The 4,885-nt window shown below is 33.0% G+C and overlaps 1 long non-coding RNA gene across 1 annotated transcript; it reads left to right on the forward strand.

Moving 5' to 3' along the window:
- Positions 1-418: 418 nt before the first annotated feature.
- Positions 419-3,540, forward strand: LOC130050038 (uncharacterized). The gene is made up of 4 exons (XR_008798416.1): positions 419-464; positions 1,241-1,304; positions 2,173-2,260; positions 2,491-3,540. It is a non-coding gene; the product is annotated as an uncharacterized LOC130050038 (long non-coding RNA).
- Positions 3,541-4,885: the final 1,345 nt, after the last annotated feature.

The raw sequence follows: 4,885 nt of genomic DNA on the forward strand, positions 1-4,885 counted from the left end.
ATACATTTTTACACATGTAATATCACTTCAAATACGGGGTAATTCCATTTTTTGAAAAAGTTGACCGGGCCTATAGTGCGAAACTGTCCCCTGCTACCTAATCACTCCATATCATTATCTTCCCACCATTTTATTTCATAATCACATTGTTTTGGAAGTTTCCCCTCTAAATTTATCTGATTTCTGTAATTTTCAACAATAATTTTATTTTCATCCCGACCCGACCATGGTACAAACTCTCTACACCATATGACGTCAGTAAACACGCTTTACAACAAAACCACCATGTCATTTTTCGTGGTGTGTGTTCAATCGTAACAACTCGGCCATTTCCGTAACCGACAAATAACCTCGTAAACAAACGATGGAAGAATCGGCGAATCACCACACTATTTACAGTCACATGATAGAAAAGATGGCGACGTCAACTTCTTGTCTGTGTTTCTGCATTGGAGCAGCGAAAAGTAAATTTTATAGTTTTACAAGCAAAAAATGTGCATTATTTCAAACAGAGTCAATCGTCAAATCTTTACTAAATCCTGATGTAGATTTAACTCCTGTTAAAAGTCAGAATATATGCGATAATTGTATCAAAACTCTCTCTCATTCGAGAAAATGTAACGAAGGCTTGTAATACATGTAATGTGACCGGAACCTTTACAACATCAACAACCCCTGTAGACTGTGGTAAACGATCTGCAAAAACGCCACCATCGAAGTTAAGGTCGGGTCAGAACAAGAAGAATCTCGTTATTGATCAGCTGGTGAAGTATGGGTACCAATATCAGAAGGATATAATCATTAATTTGTGTAATATAATCATTAATTTGTGAAATATACACGTAGCAATGCTGTCGATATATGTCAATGGCGAAGCTCCATCCATCTCGAAAAGTGGAGGGGGCACTCAGCCAACTTGAGATTATATATATATGAATGATTGCAGCCGGTTGAGATGACTTGGGGTTGTTCAAAACAATTGACAAGCACAATTTACTATGGGGTTTTTTTAAAAAAAATACTGCATATGTTTACAAACTTCAGTAATATTTTCTTTCCAAGAGGAGGAGGGGGTGTCCTTTACCACACACATGGGTTCAATGCATGGAAAATTGCCAGGCTTTGAGAATGCATGGTGTATGCTGCACAATGAGAAAGTAATTAAAAATGCTGAGTACTTGAATGATAGTACTATGTTAGTCAATATATATATACTAATGTAAGTTAAAATATGTAATAGGTCTGTGGAGAAGCTGAAGGTTTCGTCAAAAGATACAGAAGAGTCCAACTCGAGTTCCAACAAGGTATGTTGTAAACTGAATTTTGTATCAACAGACTATTCATATACCCCAAAGGATTTATAGACTGTGTCAGAGAAATTATCTGATATTCCAGATGACAGCTAGCCTGCTAGAAAAAGTAAAAAATCCAGTGTTTGACAGTTATTTATTATTTTTTAAAAAACTTGTTTGATTTCATGTTTCGTTTCATGTGGGAGTATCTTAATGTTATCCACACGTGTACAATAATTATTGTATATGATTTACTTAACTTAGTTTGATAAAAGGGTGGTAGAGTATTGTACATATTAAAAATATGATATATCTTATAAACTTATAAACTCAGATAGCATTAATTTTGGTATACAATTAATATCTTCAGTAAATTGTTGATAATACCAGGAAAATATTTTGTGCATTTATGTTTATTAGTTCTGATTGATTATCATGGGATACTCGAGATATTAAATTCCATTTTTAAGTATTTATTGATATGATTTCCCTTGTTAGTTTAAAGTTTAATGCGTATGGAGTTAAATGCTCCTTGATCACTGGTATACACAGATGCATACAGTATGTATTAGAAAAATGTAATTCACCGAATTGTTTTTAAATTCATCGAGATAATTCCTCTGTCAACATCAGCCAGTTGTGTCTATGTGTAGAGTTTAGTTTGCATGTGTTGTTTTATTTTTCAGCTGTTAATATTCCCAAAAAATCTCTCAAGATTATTCCAAATTAAGATAATTGGTATAGCTGCTATAGCACAGGTGGACAGATGGCTAAGTACCGATACATTCAAATCTGTGAAGGAGATCCATTGCTGCAATAGTTTGTATGACAAATCTTAATAGCATGTTGTTACTTTACATACATATGTATTACATTACAGTGAGTATCAAGGCATGTTTTCCACTATACAGTTGAGAACATCCAGGTTCGAATCCTGGAAACCCATGAATTTAACATTTTCAATAGAGGTATATATATTCTATAACAATATTTTAATTGATATTGAGTTACTTATTGTTTACATTTGACTTAAATTACGTTAAGATTCTCTTCAAAAATATATCAAATGTCATATATAACAGATTGAAACTGTTCATCAAGATGTGACAATTTTTTTTTTTATTAATTTACAATTTGTCACATTTTACAAAATCTTGAAAATCATAAATTTTGATTATCATCATTTGAATATTTTCAGTGAATGGAGCCAAGGAATCAACAAAGAATTGAACAAATTAATCCATGGAAGGAAGAGTGTCCTTCTCAAGAAGGGTGCAGACATTTTGCAGGGATGCAACATTTTCTCGGCATGTTTATAGAAATGCAAGTAAGATGCCCTTTTTTTGAAATTCTGCCCACTTCCTAAGGAACAATGGATTCATCAGAGAGAAAGATTGCAACACTGGCAACTATTTATGGCATGATACTCCATAGCAGAGATCCACTAGCCTCTGGTATTCAGAGAATATATTCGACACTAGCAATACGTTATCATGCAGATAACTAGGTACCCATACATACATATAAAAATTGGATTAAAGATATAACAATGAATTATTTGTCAAACAATAAAAAAACAACAGACAAACAAAAAACAATATCAAATACCAACAACCATTTGGGGGAAGTACATTTACTTGAAACTTCAAACATTTTACATTATAAAAACAAATTATTGATAATTTGTTTTCAAAGTGTAAAACATCTGAAGATTTTAAATGAAAGCACTTACGTTTTACGTGGTGTCAGATTTTATTTAATTTTTATCTCACCTTAGGTGAAAGTTTAAGTGAGTTTTTTTTAAGAGGAAATGTAGTCTGCATATCATGTACTTTTGTTTGAACACCCGTTGTCCATCTGTCTGTAAACTTTATACATTTTAGACTTCTCCAGGACCAAAGGGCCAATCTCATCCAAATTTGTCAAAAACCATCCTTTAATGAAGGGCTTTCAAGTTTGTTCAAATGAAGGCTTAAAATTATGGCTCACCCACAGGGAGCGTGGGGGGTAGGTTTGGGGCCACAATAAGGGATAAAATTTTACATGCAAATACATTTATATATAGGGAAAATCTTTAAATATGGGCCAAGGTGACATGACTCAGATGAGTGATATGTGGCCCATGGGCCTTTTGTTTACTTATTGATTACGGGCCAATTTTTCACATTTATATATATATATATATATATATATATATATATATATATATAATAAACAATGAACAAAATAATCTGCATTGTGATGTATTTTTCTCCACAACATTGTTCTGTATAACAAATGAATTGACAGAACAATTATGCTAGCCTAACATTTACACTTTGAATGACAAAAATAAGATTTCATATGGTGAAATGTATACATGGGCATGTATATGTTCAGTGTCCATTTTCATTTATTTCCAAGAAAAGTTTGTGTTATTCAAGTGCATCAATGTTAATGAATCAAATTCAATAAAGTGTATGTGCCTTTTGAGGCTGTTACCATGTAAGGTATCTCTTTGCTTCTTTCTTTTTATCTTATTGTACATTGTTGTGGATGTTACATGTACCATCAATGGAATTGTCAACTATGTCACATATTGTAATGTGTGTTTGAGTATGCCTTGTCATCTATTGTTATTAAAATACTCTTGTCTTCGTTTTAGTGTTTTTCCTTTTTGGACTCTGAAAAAAAGTATTCTACATAGTTGAAGCAATTGGTCCACCATGACCAGAATTTAAATGCAATCTCATTATATATAAAAGATTGCAAATAAATGATCCTGGTGATGTTTGTATTATGTGGCATTGTGTACTACTACCTGATAATTAAGATAATACCCGACATAAACTGTAGCTCTCCAAAAGTATTTTCTGGTTATTAGATAGAAGGGGAAAATCTCTCTATAAAACATGTAGAAAGAGGATAATCTATATATAGAGTGCATTAGAAAAATATTATGAACTTTGAAATCAATTGTAGGATATGGTGGCCAGTTCTAACTCCTCGCATACACAGATGCAGTCAGAAAATTTCAATGGAAAAAAAAATATGAATTTGAGCATTTTCTCTACCTTCGAAACAGATTCGTCGTCATCCGCAAAACGACATCAGGGTTTTACCCAGCATTTAGATGCTACTACCCATTCCAAATTTAAGGGGAATTTCTGAGAATGCAGTCATTGAGCTTCCAGGGGATGGTGGTGGGGGACATCCATGGAATATAATATCCACAGATCATTACAGCCATATAAATTGATTGATTACTCATTTTATCTGTATTGTAAGTCTGACAATTATTGAAAATGACTTGGAATATATACAAAATGATTTTTGTTGAAAATTCTCATACAATATTTTGGCAAGTTTCTACAAATGAACATGATGAATGGGAAATATCCATTTGTTGCCAAAGGGGAAAGGTACCTTATACTGGTAGTAAAAACAACCTAGATAAATCCCTGGACATCCAGTGCCTTTAAAGTTAAGGCAAAAAGCCTTCACCCCCTTAGAAGTGAGAAAAGCCACCTGGTCCACAATAATTGACTTCAAGGGTGCAATATGACGAGTACAATTTCTACCCTTTCCCTTTCTCCTTGTAAAAGCCATGGAAG

This window comes from Ostrea edulis, chromosome 9 (genome assembly GCF_947568905.1).
Source record: "Ostrea edulis chromosome 9, xbOstEdul1.1, whole genome shotgun sequence".
NCBI classification, from domain to species: Eukaryota; Metazoa; Mollusca; class Bivalvia; order Ostreida; family Ostreidae; genus Ostrea; species Ostrea edulis.